The following is a 16151-nucleotide window of genomic DNA, read 5'->3' as shown; positions in this document are numbered from 1 at the left end:
AAAGTAGAGAGAAGAGAAGGGACTTGGTCTCAGCTAAAATCAAATCATTAAATGCATTTTTCACAAATTAAAGCATTTTAAACACTATTTACTACAGGCTTTCTTATTTCATTTAGTCTAGTGAAAACTGAAACCAGGAGGAAACAGTATTAAAAGCAGCTAAGATAAACTAGCAAGTATAGAACTCCTTCAAAAAATTGTATTCAGCCAGGCAAATCTATTAGGTAAAAGCCTTCTGCCAAAGACAGAAAAACTACAAGGTCCAAGGGAATGGAAAGATGTGTAGAAAGGGGAAACAAATAAGAGAACTGTATGCAAAAAACCAGGAGAGAGAATATCTAGAAAAATCCACAATGCTTTCCCTCAGGAAACAGCATCTATCAAGCAGTCCTATGGGTAAATGATATTGATTATTCACCACCTTTCTGAGGCATGCTTTGCTGTTAGCAGTGGCCCACACCTTTGCCAGTGCCCAGGTTCTGGCCTGGGATTCCTCCCTGTCTGGGGAGACACAATGGTCATTTCAGGAGCTCAGGCTTTGTCAAAGAGTGAAACACAACCACCTTTCCAGAAAAAATTCTGTGGGGTTTTATTCAGGTTTTTAAAAGGCCCCTAAAACTTTAGATTAAAGCCACATGCATATTGTGATTGCACACATTCCCTCCAGGTCCAAATGCAGACCCAAGAAATAGGAAACCTGTAGGGCACCATAACAGAGAACATCATCATAAAGTCTGCTTTGGTGGGTGTTGGGTGAGAACTGGCACCTGAGAAGTTAATTCAAGATGGATGATGGATATACCTTTTTCTCTCTCCATCAAGGTGAAGGGAGCAGATTTTCAATCCTGCCTGTTTTGTTTTTTTTTTTAGCACAGTCCTCACTGCAAATCAATGAAATCTGTATTCCTTAACTACCTGACACACCTGGAAGTCCAACACAAAGTAACTTAGAGATTTTATTCTGCAACATTTTACCTCCTTCTTTCCTTTACAGAGGCAAAGGCTTAAAGCAACCCCAGCCAAAAGGAACTAGGGGAAGAGGACAATAAACTGCTACTCCTGGGAGTTAGCAATGACATTGCCAGAAAAACCCAGCTTGCTTTCCTCCTTTTGATAGCAGGCATCATTTCTGAAGTGCCAGTGGTATGTGAAAAAGCCATCAGACAGATGCTCACCCAGCACTGACAGGCTGCTGGAACCAGGAGCTGCTTTCCTGGGAGAGGTTGTACCTGCTTGGAACAAGCCTGCCAGTTTAACCCTGTCCTTGCTGGTGCTAAAATCAGTATTTTGACAAGCCCAAATGACAGAGGGCAGCTTGCACCTGCACTAATACGAGACAATAGGCAAGCACTCGGGTTTGTATCTCACATTTTGGTAACTGCAGCCAAAAGGGCTAATTAGTTACCTCGAGCATATATTTACACATCAAAAATAACTTCACAGTGCCTGGCACGACAATTTGAAAATCTCTGCAAAGCTGACAAACACAAACAAAAAAAACCCCCAAACCACCAACTATTGTTTAAATCAAAAAGGAAAAACAAAATAACAAAGAGCAGCCCACACCCAGTGCCACATTCATCCCCACATTCAAAGAGAGGCATCCTACCTTTCCGATCTTTGAACAAGAAGATTCCAATCAGCACGCTGCGTCCAAGGCTACACACTGAAGAATCTGCTAATACAAAACAAAGGGAGGGGCAAAAAACCCCTGAATTTTTGCTGAAAAACAGTTTTTAGCTATGAGAAAAGTTTTTCTTCTATCATACAAAGACAAAATATGCATAAACATATTCATATGAAGGTGTGTCTGTATATAACACACACTATGCATGCATCAATGTATAAACAAATCCACAGAAGTTTATTACCTATTCATTTGAATTCATCCAGCGTGCACTGCTACAGATTTTAATCTACAGCAGACAAAACCCAAAAAGCTCCAGCATAAAGGTACAACTCTCTCAAATCCTCAACAAGCAAACAAACAAAGCTGACATTTTTGAAATGAAATGATTACCAGCTCATATGCTGCCATACCCCAAAAGCCTATCCTTAAATAACTGCTGCACAATCATTCTCCCGGAGTGTTGTTATCCATCGGCTCGCTGCCTGTCTCCAGCCAGACGCAGTCTGCAAGCCACCAGCTTGTCTCTACCATGTGCACGCCAGGAAAAGGAAAACTGCAAATTAGCACAAGTCCCCGCAGCGGTGAAAAGGAAAAGAGGGTGAGTGGGAGAGGAAGAGGGAGTTCACTGGCCACAGAAATTTCGAGAACGACGCCAAGGCAGCCGGCTCCGCCATCATCCACTTACAATAGGATGCTGCACCTCGCGGCGGCTCAGGCGGTTTGTCAAGGGGCTGCTGGTATCAAATGCCTGACAGGCATTTTAATTGCATCCAACCAAGTGTGTCCCCAGGAATCAGGCCTTTAATGCTGTGAATATCATCAGCTGGTTCCTTTTGTGCTGCTGCCAGACACACACAAGGCTGTACTGCACACAGGCAGCAGCGCAGCCGGGTTCTGCCGTGATGCCGATCCAAACCCCAAACGGGGTTTATGGATGGTACATGACAAAAAGGAGGTCTGGAAGGATTTAGTATTTTCTGCTTTACAGATCAAGAAGGCAATTGGCTCTCCCTCTTTTATTTTTCTATCTAGTGCTGTTCACGTGTTGGAACCAGCCTGACTATGCTGCTATTTGAGCCTTGCATTTGCTTACTCACACCGAGGGGAAATAAAACCAGGGAAAATGCAGAAGTGCTGCAGGACTGCAGGGGCAAGCACAACCCTTCAGGACTAATACAAGAGTATAACAGGATTCACTGCACAGTTCAGCTCAGAAACAAGTTCTTTGTGAAGTGAGGACTTCAGTTTTACTGCCACTATTCAGTTGCTGTGTCCACTTTGATCTCATCTCCTTATTCCAAGGCTTTCTTTAGGACAACATTAATCTCAGTAGGAAAAGGAACCTGTGAATTTGGAAATCACCCTGTGTTCTGTGAGGAGCTGGGGGGCTGAACAGCTCAGCTGGGGAGGGATAGATAAATGAATTTTTTTAAAAAATATGAGAAAAACTAAAAGATGAACTGGTTTGTTTTCAAGCTTTTTTAGTCTGTAATAAAACAGCATATATAGCAAAGAAGCAGTCGGTGAGGAGTAACCAATGAGCCCAGGACACGCTTAAGGACTGAAGACAAGATTAAATTTCCCTGCACTCAGGACACACAAGTCAGCTAGGTTCACTCCCCAGCAGTAACCTGGTGTTTCTCAGTCCCTGTGACAGCAGAGTACACGACAGGGAATGCTGTCAACAGGAAAATGAAACATCTCCCCACCACAAAATCTGGGGGAGGTCCAACAAACCCCATTTACCCCTGAGTGCACCAAGGGTCTTACAGGAAGGAGTAACAAATTGATTACCAGGGGTTGTCTCCCAAAATTCTGGGGGTAGAGGGCTACAAAGGGAATCAATTCCCTTCTACCTTCCCCCGCAACCACCGGATGACTTCACACATCCATCAACCCTTGCATCAAACAGAAATTCCACCCTCACTGCTATAAACAGATCTTAGTAACTTCAGAGCATCTTTCCTGAGCTGACAGTTTTTCCCCCACTCTCTCAACCACCACAGCAGTGAGGAGGATGAGGAAATGGAGGAAGGCGGGCTGCATGGGACAAGGATGACAGCAGACATGGCAGCAAAAAGGCCTTTTGGAAGGAGCAGGAAGAAACAAGCCGGAGTGGCACTAACGCAATTCTTGGACCTTTCCTCTGAAAAAGCTTCCTGTGACTCATGGCAAGGGGTGCCTGCTGCTGCCACTGCAAAGATCATCCTCTGCAGAAACCAAGGAAACCCTCATCCTGCCTCATCCTCCTCAGCTCCACCATTTACCAGTTGGTGCTTGTTCACAGCCTTGCTACGATCTCTCCGTCACTTCTCCAGCGCACTTCCCTGGCCAAAGCAACCAGGAGCTGGGATGGTGGAGGAATAAGAAGTCCTGAAAACTGTCCTGCAATTTCTCTCAGATGTTCCTAACAGAACTCCTGTGGCTCACAAGGGATGGATACACTTTGCCAGCCTGTGTCCTACACCCTGGAGCCCGGGGATGGACCTTCAACCAGGTACCCAAACCACCTTCAGGCTGCCCATGCCAGCATTTCCAGAGACACAGTGGCTGCTGAAACAGCCCATGGCAAATGGCTTCGTCTTAAGATACTGCAAATAAAAACCAGCTTAATCATCAAGTTTGTTCTGGCTGCCCTGAGATATGTTTTCACACCTATAAAAATACTTCTGACAGGACAAAAGGCAGAGGAGGAGATGAGGATGAAGAGCCTAATCCAGATAGATGCTGGAACACAGAGAACACTCAGCCCTGTCTGAGATTTAACCTCATGTTTACCTGGCTTACTCACAGAAGTAGGAAACTCATCTCATAAAATGAATGCATCCCAACACAGTGAAAACACAAATGTAAGGAAGTTGACAAGTCAAAATCCTGGAAATTATTAAATTGCATTTTCAGCATTTTACTTCTCAAAGAGGAGAAAAGACATTTACCATCTCAGTAAATCTCACCACTGTGACTGAGGCCTGATCTAAACTCTACAAGATTTTGCTGGTTCAGGTGTGTTTTATTTCATTTCATTATCACATTCACACAAGATAATGAACTCAATTTCATTGCTGGCCAGCTGCAAACTGGGTCCCTCTGTGCAAGATGCTGCGCAAAACAGCAGACAGCTGCCATTACAAATTAGAAGAACCAATCCCCTAAATAGATATTGGTATTAATAGATATTTTCAGGATAATGAGGCGGTGGGGGGAGGAAAGAGCAATCATCAGTTTGGGCTTTCCCAAGGTCACACACAACCTCTGCTCCCAAACAAAGCAAAATGCTTCCACAACCTCAGCCTAAGATCTTTCTACCCAAATCACTGCTGAAGCCTTGCAACCAGTGTTTAACAAAGGACTTGTGGGTTGGTTGCTTCTTTTTTAGCAAAGACTGGATGAACATTTTATGCAATGCTTAAAATAGCTTCCAATATCATCAGTGATGTAGATAAAGAGGCATAGGTCTACTGAACAGGAACTGCACCACTCTGGTAAAAATAGCCCTGGAACAGGGAATTTTCTTTTTATTCACTATTGTCTTAGCACTTGAAACAGGGATGACTGCCTTCTGGAGAGCTTGAGAGGAGACAAATGCTTCACCAGACTCTCTAAATATTGCCTCATCTTCTGCAGTAGTAATAAAGATCTGACTATCTATTTTACCATCCATTTGAGGGGGGAAAACTTGGGGTTTTTCCCCTTCTCAAGGCAGAGGAAAAACAAAATAGAAGAGCATTAATTAATTCAAGAAAAGCAGATGCAGTTTAGCACACCAGTTCTTTCACAAGGGCTACGGAGTGAGGAAGGCTGGAGTCACTTCTTCCTCTCTGTGGTTACTGACACAACAGAGGATGGATGTGGAGCAGTGATGAAAAGCCACAGGCTGAGTTAGCAGCTTCTGTGGGTAACGAGGATTTTGAGGCAGGTTAGAAAGTTTCAGGATGCAGAGGGATCCTGGCTTTGGTTTTAGTCTTCTCCTCAAAGTACAAGCATGCAGGAGCTGCTCTGCCCACCTCACGCAGCCAGCCCAGGGCCCTTCAATCACACCATTTCCTTTACACCAGTGGTGCCACCAGCTTTGCATCCACAGCAGATCTCAACATCTCTACAGGACGCATCTCTCCTTCCTCCCAGGCCCTCAGTAAAACAGGCCTGTCCTGGTGACACTGCCCTTCCCCAGCATTTATCCAAAATCATCCCCTATTGTGACCAGCTCTCTTGCAGCCACTGACACACCAGCTGATAAAACATGGGGTTCTGTGCAGCATGATTCTATAAAGCATTTTCAAATCCCAGGCATATTACGGCCTCTCTTTCTCTTACTTCAGCTTATTTGTTTTAAACATGTGAGACAGATATTTTCAGGCATAATCTCTCTTTTGTGAATCCTAGCTGACTCTCTTCAGCTAAATAATTGATATGCAGAATACCTAGAAAAGGATTTTCTATTTCTTTCTGTGCCAGCATGTCACTAAAATCAAGCTGGAAGATATAGGATATTCAAATACTCCCAAGTCTGTTTTTCAGAACAACCAATACTGCACCTAACACTTTGAAGCCACCAAATTCTTTGGCTTTCTGAGGAAATCCTTCATTTCTGACTTAGAGACCAGTGAGAACAAAAGAGTAAGAAAGCAAAATTGATTATATGTGTCTGTTAGTCCCTAAATCTTGTATGTATATGTGGCAGAGATACTAGTGACAGCTGCAACACAAGTTTTTGTATAGTTACCCCAAAATAAATCCTCCCCTCTGTCCTGGGATGGGGAACAGCTTTATCTCACTGCTTTTTCAGCCTTCTGTTCCTGGGGTGCTATTGTCATTGACAGCTGGGCAAAAACAAACACCCCAACCTCCAAATCCATCCACAGAGGAGAAGGAAAGAGCTGAGTGAGCAATCACACCCCACACTTTGACACAGCAGAAGCAAACCTCCAGCTCAGAGAATCACTGAAACATTATGAAGACATCTGATGTGTCCCCAGTGGTACAGCCCCAAAGTGCCTTGGGACTGCACTGCTCCTGGAAGGCCACCCAAATTTTCAGCTGATTTCCTGTGTTTCCCCCAATATAAGAAAAACCAACCCTCCTGCAGAAACCAATGGCACCTGAGAGTGACTCTCCACAAAACCAGCTGACAGCACTGCACACAGCCAGGGGTGGCTCTGAAGGCTGAGACAGGGCTGTGCAGGCAGCACTGCATTAGTGGGAGGCTCAAAGATCACACCAGTGAACACACAGCCCTTGTCCTGATGGGTTTCCACGTGACAAGCTGTGCATCAAAGAGAAACACCAACTGTTTCTCCATCCTATCACATGGTTCATGACTAAGAAAATACTGCAGATAGAATTTGTACCACTTGTTCTCACCGTTTTTCTCTCCTGGTCTACCAGTGGGGTGATGAGTCAAGACAAAAACTTGCTTACTGTAAAATATCACAGCTACTGTAATAGAATTTATTAATGTATCAGTTTGCACTTCACTTAATCAGGTAACGTAACGCTTTTAAATTAAATGTCATGTCATAACTTTTAACAGAAGCCTTAGCTGTTATTCTGTATTGAATTTGTAAATAAAATATTCTAAACTAATGAATCATTTGTTGAAGCAGATTTTGCAAAACATGCAATTAAAATATAAACAAAGCTGGCATGGTCTTAAAGACATATAAAGCAGTAACTGCAATGCAAAATACACAGATTTAGCTGTTTGTCTAATCATAGGTTTTGGATGGTATTTCAATTCAAATACTATTTATATTTAGGAAAACGTGGTTTTTCAGTCAATAGGACATTAGTATACAGTTAATGCAGTAATGAAAATAGAGGTTTGCCTGAAACAGGTTGGTATCTGTTACCCTTTCCAGTGAAAAGGTATTTGCTTAAAGAGCAATCTTTAGATTGATCAACTTGATCTTGATTTAGGTCAACTTAAAGATCAATCTTTTCTGAGAAATAAGTTCTCCAGCAGCTAAGTACAGCCTTCCTAACAGCAGCCAGGTGATTATTTTCTCTTACGTCCATACTTTCCTTCAAGAACTATTTTTTTTATTTGGTTAGCTCAGCTAACTGCTGTTCCTCGACAGCAAAACCAACCAGACAGGCGATGGGAATTGCAGAAACATGTAGTAACATGCAGCACAATTGGTTTCAACAGCTTCTCACTTAGCAACACTTTATGTAAGGAAGGCAGTGAGGCAGAAACCCATGGAAGAGCTGCCGGCAGGCGGGGAAGCAGCTCCCTGCTCACCTCAGAGCACAGACAACAAAAGCAGCCTTATGAGCACACTGCTGGCCCTCAGCCTGACCCACATGGGCTCGGGCACGGCACTGCCAGAATGATGTAACAGCTTATCCCCTCCTGACATAGGCAGCCAGGCTGAGCCTGCCCAGGGCCTGCCCTGCGGATTTCCAGTGAAACCAAACACGGCCAGCAGCCACGCCAGCCTCCGGGACAAAGCCCTGCTAAAACCACCAGAAGCCTTTCCTTGACTCCAGAATCTTCCTCTCAGATCCTCCTTGGATCAGAATTTGTATTTATGCACACTCCTGGAGCATTTCAGAGAGGTAAGGAGGGCTGGCAGTGTGCACTGCATGTTACAGACACTGCCTTTGCACAGGACCCCCTTGCAAGGGTTCCTTAATGGATTCTAACACATTTACTGTGAAATGAACACAGCAGATACTGTGGGCTAATTCATTAGCTAGTTATGATTGATTCTTGTTTTCATCATCATAAAAGCAGACTTCCTGTGGTTAACACAATGATTCCAATGCCCTCTTTGCTTACACACATTTGAGCCAGCCACTGTTCCACTGACCCCACAGCACTTACCACATCAAGGCTAGAATGTGTTTAATGACTGGAGACTTGGATTAGGTAACTTAAACACAGCTTTCACTCACCCTGGTCTCACAGCACTGTCCACAATGATTTCTAAGCTGTTTGTACATGCAAATTACTTCTCTCATCTGGACCAGGTAGTTGCCTGAGAGACTGTAGCTATTTCACAGCACTCACACTGTCCATGAGCTCAGGGTACAAAGTGAAGGGTGCCACATCCAATCACCATCACCAGGGAGACTTTTGGGAAGTGTAATGTGATTATAGTCAAATCTAGTTTATCTGAACGGGGTAGAAAACATGAAAGCCATTAGACAAAAGGGATTTTTGGATAAATGAAGGACCTTAGAACTTATCTCATATGCCTCAAGGGACATGACCTTCTTTTAGATGAAGTGGTACTTTGATCCATGGGATTTTAGATGACAGGCCCACATGGCAGTGTGGCCAGTAAGTCAGGAAACTTCTGCTGCTGTTTCAAGGACTGGCACAGGACTCCTTGCTACCATAAGCCATCCAGACACTGATTTACACTGGTCTCAAAGGATGGGGCTGTTTAGCAAAGTGATCCCACAGCAATTCTACAGCACTGAGGAGAACACAATCTGGATTTGAAAAGGGGAAAGGTAGAGAGGAGGATGGAGAGAGGAGTTGCCAGTCTTGGCTCCTCTACCATCCTACCTGAGTTTCTTTGGAATACTTCCATTCTGTTTGGCAGGGAATAGAAGCATGGACAGCTCAAAAGATAAGGGTTTATCCTCTGTGCAAGGCTCTAGAGATACACATAACTAGAAAAGAAAGGCAGAACTGAGAGAGTTTAGCAGCTTTAACAAACTCTACAAGTACATATGAAGAATATGCTAAGCTTTTTAAGAGCTAAATAGTCAAATAAAAATCATGCAGAAAACAGAGATATATCCCATAAATGAGGGAAAGGAGAACTATGGGAATACAATCAGAAAAGCTAAGGAACAAATTGAATTATGATTAGCCAGGGACATAGAAGGCCACAAAAGAAGAATCTGTATGATCTGAAAAGCAGACAGGACAAGTCATGGTTCAGCAGAGAGGCAGAGCAAAGACAATGCACAGAAGGCTACAACTCAACATTGCTCAACTTTCACAAGATCAACAGTGAGCAACTACTGCCTATCATTGTTTTAAAAAGAAGCAAAACTTCAGGTTAGAATAGGAAAGAACAACTTAAGAAACACTCAGAACAAGGAAGATGCAGCTTAGAAACTTGTGTGGGTCCTCCCTGACCCAAGAAGAGTATTTCAAACTTCAGAACAAACCAGACAAGAGTCTGCTTTATCTTCACAAACATCTTTCCAAACCCCACACTCTCTCTCGAAACATCTCTTGAAGCTGTGGAAAATTACAAACCAATCAGTTAAGAGCCATCTTTGCAAAGACTTTGGAAAAAATAAACCAAGCAGTTTCCAAGTACCTAAATACCTATAGGGCAAGAGTACAACTTAAAAAATACTTCTGGCAATATCAGTTTGCCAACAAACTCATCTTCCCACCCCTGATTTTTCCTTCATAAATTTGGGTTTCACCCCAAGTTAGGATGAGTTTGTCACAGGAAAGCATCTTCCAAAACCAAGACCATTGGTTCACAGCAGCTCCCAGATCTAAAAGCAGGAAATCAAGGAAAAAAGGACTGAACAGCATATTGAGAGACAAAGCCTGAAACACATAACTAGACAAACCAGGAATAGGTAGCTGGGCACTTATTTGACAGGAAAAGACTTACTATGGGCAAAGAAAAGACAAACCAGAGTTTTGTTTATCCTAATGGGGATGCTATCCTTAAAACAGTGGGATAATTATTCCATGTTCTTTAGTGGTGGTGTCTCAGCTGGAGAAATGCCAAAATGTGGGGTCTGCACAGTAAGATCGATACTGGCAAACTTGGGAGAATCCAGATAAGCAAAAGGGATAGTTTGGGAAAACATTCTTCTAATCTTTCCTTGTAAAGCACATGTTTTCAGATAGGTTTCTCCAAAGTACAGAAAAACCAAGCAGTAACAAAAATATTTCAGATAATATAATTTTTGAAGATAAAGGAAGGAAACAATTACATTCTAAATCAGTGGGGAGTGAGGGGGATCAAGGAAGGAGGAATAAAAGAGTAATTTACTGGGCTAATTAAAAGCAAATCTTTGTGTGTGTGGCAACTAGAATCCCTGCTACTGAGGAAGGTTAAACTATTTATTTTTGTACAAAGAGCACCAAGAGCAGTGCCTAGACAGGCTGGCATCCTCCTTCAAGAGAATAAGGATCCTGTTGTCCTGCAGGAATCTTAGTTTCTCTAACTGGGCAACTGGTACAGCTTCCAGCAAAACTCAGCTGGCCACAGGACTAACTTATATTGCCTTCTCTCCATCCTTCCCAAGCCTAATGAGAATTGCTGGAGCAGAATACAGCACTGACACAGGACTTCTTAATTCCTAGCTGGAATACTGGCCATCTCAGCCCCAATTTGCTATGAAGGTCCAGAGAGCTGCAAAGCCTACAGCTTCAGGGACACTGGGGCTGGAAAAGGGATGCCAAGGGGATCTCCTACAGGGCTCCCACTACATCAGCTCAGTCTCTCAGAGGACAAGGCCTGTAGCTCTGGAACCCCACCTACTCCTTCCCTCTTTGCTGCAGGAGAACCTCACTGGGGTGGAGAGGGCACCAAGGCTGGCCCCTGCCTCTCCACAACACCACTCAGATTGTACTTTAGGAACTGGAGCCAACAATTTTACTGGGTCTGTGCCCTGCCATCCCCCAGACTTCCACCTGGTCCGTAGGGTGCAACTGGTTCAGATAAAGGTGTCTGACCACTTAGTAACACCACCATAAAGACTGAAAAATAAAGATGCTCCCAGCATTTGCAAGGCTCCCTGCCTCTTTTTAGAAGGTTTCAAAAAGAAAGTTGGTCTTTGGGGCACAAGGGCTCCTATATCTGAGCAAAAAACCCCATGCAATGGTGCAGAACCTGTGAGTGAGAAATCAGGAGAAGAGCACTATTAAGAAAGACCACAGAAGGAATGAAGAAGAGAGAATAAATGGAATAACTAATACACATTTGCTCCAAGGTTCTCTCTGCACCAATTGGCAAAAAGAATACAACTGAATCATTAATAATTGAAGGAACTTGAAGACAAAGAGATTTTCATCCAACGTTAAAGGGATGAAAGAGGGCTGTAATGAGAGTTCTGATGACGGAATCATTTGCGGAGGGACTGGGAAGGAGGAGGCTATATTTTAAAGAAATGGTTCCTTTGTAAGACAAGAGCAAGCATTCTCATTACTAATGCAGACAGACACATCTGAAAGACCTTATTCAGCTGATGGTGTCACCAAACACCCTTCTGGACACAAGCTCTCCACTAACAATACTAAACAAGGATAGGAGACTGCTGTAACAAAATATAAAGTGTCACTTGTTTATTCTTTTTAGCTTCATAAATCATTTAAGGATGAATATTAACAAGCAGCCAGTTTTCTGTGCCTTTCTTAACTGATGATTCTCTGCACATAGTTGATGGGAGCTTGAGCTTTCACTGCTTTTGGAAGCTGGCCCTGCAGACCAAGTCAGGACCAACATCAGTAGCAAAACACAGGGGGTTATCTCGTCTTAGGAGCTGAGTCTTGTACAAAACAATTTCCACTTACACCTTTTAAAGGATCATCAGCAGTGGAGACAGGCACACTCATGTCAGCCTCTAGCTCAAGGCCTGGAGTTTTGTACCAGACAGTTTCTGAGCAAATGAACTGTATTAAGAGACAAACAGCACATTAACATCACTGGCTTGCTGCCATATTCGAGGGGAAAGATGTTAATGGAACTCAGTAAGACTGAAATGCATTGTTTTCCTCATAAAGAATAAAAATCTACAATTTCAAAAACAGAGATAAGACTAGATAAATTTCTTAAGAGGAGGAAAAGTCAAAAACAAAGAAGCAAAAAGGAAAAAAAAATAAAAACAAACAAAACCAAGCAACCAAAACCCCTGTAAAACCAATGCACAACAGCACATCATTTACAGAAAGTACTAGGATCCTACTGTGAACCAAAAGCTCACATTATCAGAGTAACCAACTCTAAATTAACTACTGATCCCCTAAAGCTATCCTTGCAAACCTTCCCAAGTCCCAGTGTGGGGCTTGTGACAGTGCAAACCACAAAGGGCTTTTCAGATTTACACTGTAACATCATCACTCACCACAGCTAGCTCAATGAGCAGCAACTAGCAAGGAGGTATGACAGAAAATTCAACAAGAGCATGGCTCAGCCTGTCTGCAGCCCCACCTGAGCAGAAGCCATGCACAGGACTGTGCCCTCCTGCCACCCTCCACACATTAGTGGAACTTTTTCCCAGCTCCACACCAACATTGTATTTTCTGCACTGCTGGGGCTTTGCTCAAATCATCTTTTGCCATCCCCTGAATATCCCCACTGCCATTAGCAGGATGGCAGGAGCTGTAGCAGCCACTGACCCAGGTGAGTGAGGCAGAATGGACCCCACAGACCCTGTTCTTGGCTGTAGTCTGTCTGCAGAAACACGCACAGAGCCAAAGGCCAATAAACAGAACCTAGTTTACGAGGAAACTGGGATGTTTCTGTATTATTTTTTAGGTGCTGGGGATCTTGTCTGACATGTTTTCCTCATAAAGTCTCACCTTTGTAAGCTGTGTATTTTGGGCAGAGTGACTTGGGCCACAGCAGTGTGGGCAGGACTGTGTGCCCGTGGGAGGGACTCACACTGCAGCAGTTTGGGCAGGACTGCTGCTCAGCAGAGTGGATCCAGGCTGGAGAAGTTCACAGGGAACTGTGTCCCATGGGAGGGACTCCACAGGCTCACAGGGGAAGGACTCCTCTCCCAGAGCAGCAGAAGAAAACCTCAGTGATGAACTGACCAAAACCCCCAGCCCTGTCTCCCTGAGCTGTAGCTGGGAAGGAGGGAGGGGCTGGAGGAAAAAAGGTGTTTTTAAGAGCTTCTTTTACTTCTCAATATGCTCCTCTGACTTTTTTAGTAATAAATTCAATTTCTACCAATAAGTTGAGCCTGTTTTGCCCTTGGAGCATTATCTCCCATTCCTTATTTCAACTCATGAACACTTCATTATTTTTTCCCTCTCCTCTGCCCAGCTGTGGCAGGGGGGGTGAGCAAGCAACTTTCAAGTGTCTGGTGTTGGACCTGTGTCAAACCACAACACTCACCTTTCCCAAAATGCAAAATATTCTATTACTCCAGAGTTTAACAGGATCTATCAACCATTAAACACAGTTAAACACTGTGAATATTTAGAAGCATTAAAACCTTTTGAGGAAGAAAAAAGAGAAAGGCATGAGCTTAGCTTATCCTCTGATGTCTGCTTCTAGAGGCCCTTCCTAGGGGTCACACCTGATGCTTTCAGGCAAGAAAACATTGTCTTCTCCTCAGAGATTTAGGATAATTCTGAAATGTTTCTGTGCTATAAGTATAGAAGCAAATGTAAGCAGATTTAAAATTAGATAAATGTAATACACACTCACATTGCTAACATTTCATTCTTTTCCATTTGCTTTCCCTTGTCCTTCAACCTGCCTGCTGAAATTTATAAAATCCTCTGACTTTGGCTTTCATCCATCTCTTTCCTTAAAACATTTTTCCTTGTCTCTTTTCATTCCCTTGAACAAGGAAGAAACTAAGTGTGGGACCATTCTCTATATAAAGCTATATTTTATTAATAAGTATAAACACACAAATTGGTTCAGATTGACTCTAACATGCAGCCAAGACAGAAATAACTGGAAACTATTTCATTTTGTAATGCCTTGGTAGAAATGATTTTACACTTCAGTAACTTGAAAAACAAGCTACTGTGACCAGAAAATGCTTTCTACCCTGCAACTTGTGATCAGCAGATGAATGGAAGGCAGAGTGCAAAGGCAGGTAGCTCAAGATAAAAAATCTCCTGACTGCATGCCCCTAATATCCAGAAGCTTGCCATCTGATAGAGAACTTGGACAGTAACATAAACTAAAGAGCTTAAGGCTTTTTTTTTTTTTTGTGCTTTCATTTTATTTTTATTCAACTACCCCTCTACACGTTGCTATTTAATTTCTGTGGCTCAAGGTTTTGCCCCTTTAAAAGACCAAAAGGTTCTCTCATCCTGAACTAATCTTTTATTCTTGAATGGCACTGGATTGAATCCCCTTATTTCCCCTGAGTATACCAAGGGTAGTGACAGCTGATCCTTGCTTATACTGCCCAGTCAATTATTCTTATTTTCCTTCTGAAGCCCACAAAGACTGTTCAGGACCGAAAGCTCTCCCAGTGTGAGGGCACCTGCTAAGAAATTAATGCATGAGACAAAATGAGTGGGAGGAGAAAAGGGGCTGTAAGGCATCAAGCAGCTCACTGGAACCAGAGGCAACAGCTCAGCCCAACTCCTGCATCTCTGCCCTGACTTCCAGGAAATGAGGAAGTATTTCTCCAACCCAGCTTCACTACACATTTGGCTTTTCTTACCCAACAGCAAGGCAGAAGGTCACTGTATTGTTTTCACTTCGTTCACAGAGCAGCAGCTGGAGACTCGGCTCCAGATCACACCCAGAGTTTGAGGTCCTGCACTCACCTGTACCAACTTGCTGTCACATGTGTAAATACAGATGGACAACACCTGCCAGCTGCAGGGGAGGTCTCAGAGCAGACCTGCTGAGGCACTTTCAGCTGGTGTTGCATGACACAGCAATCTCTGAGAACAGCAAAGAGGTTTGGCTGTCACAAGATCCTTCCTCACACCTCCCAGTCCACGTGGAGCGGGAGCAGGAAAGAATGCAAAGGGGATGCAGCTTGAAAATTGAGAGCAAATGCTGTATGGACTGGTCCTAGAAATAACACAAAAATCCCCAATGAAACAAAATCCCTACAAGGAAAGATCACTTGGGTCCAAATCACTTATAGCTCATGCTGAAATCAACCAAGAATGTCTCTGCCAGTCTCTCTAAGTGAAAGAAAGCAAAACCCCTGGGTTCAGGCAGATGTCTTCAAGCTCTTAAAAGCAAAAGACTACCCCAAACAATATGTTAAGAAAAACAGAAAAGAAAGATGGATTGTAAATAGAAGATTTTCCTTACCTAAAGATTCAGAGAAACTACATTACAGGAAGTGAAGCCCAGCCATACACACAGGTCCTGCTGCAAGCCTGGCTGCTCTCAGGGAAGAGCCAACCTGAGCCAAGGCTGATCTTAGGGACCAGAGTTTGGAGAGAGAGGGGAGGAGCCCCTCATCTTCCCAATGAGATCCCAGCAGGAGCAGAGGCTCCAACTGAAAAGCCCAGCTTTGGCAAACATGGGATACACAGGCAGAGCAAAGCCCAAGCTGACAAACAGGCTCTCCCTCGGCTGCTGGCTGTTCATTCATGCTGGTGCCATCTGCTTCACTCCATCCTTGGAGGGCTCATCCAGCAAGGAGGAGCAGAGCCTGTGTGCCACCCTCCTGCTGAGGAGCACAGCAAAGGCAGGCTGCTCTGAGAGGAGAGGAGCCTGCCCCTTCCCCAAAACAACCTGTGTGGAAGGAACCAGGCTGCAGGGCAGGCAAGAGGGATGGACAGAAGTGAGGGAATGAGACCAGAAAAGAGCTGAGGAAAGCAGCCAGGTACCTGGTGACCCATCCCAGGCTCAGCAGAAGGGAGCAAGGAGGC

At 43.8% G+C, this 16151-nt stretch overlaps 1 protein-coding gene across 19 annotated transcripts in view; it reads right to left on the bottom strand.

The window, feature by feature from the left end:
• Window positions 1-16151, bottom strand: part of MAP2 (microtubule associated protein 2) — a 219263-nt gene that overhangs the window by 124988 nt on the left and 78124 nt on the right. For 18 of the 19 annotated variants that reach the window (XM_063162599.1, XM_063162601.1, XM_063162604.1 and 15 more), the window contains exon 3: window positions 1610-1675. The gene's annotated coding sequence lies outside the window, so the exon portion shown is untranslated. Of the gene's footprint in view, window positions 1-1609; window positions 1679-16151 lie in introns of all 19 variants that reach the window. The other variant, XM_063162605.1, reaches the window with a different exon arrangement.

Source organism: Melospiza melodia, chromosome 8 (genome assembly GCF_035770615.1).
Source record: "Melospiza melodia melodia isolate bMelMel2 chromosome 8, bMelMel2.pri, whole genome shotgun sequence".
Taxonomy (NCBI): Eukaryota; Metazoa; Chordata; class Aves; order Passeriformes; family Passerellidae; genus Melospiza; species Melospiza melodia.
Note: the sequence above shows the minus strand (reverse complement) of the source record. Positions and strands in the feature narration are given on the sequence as shown.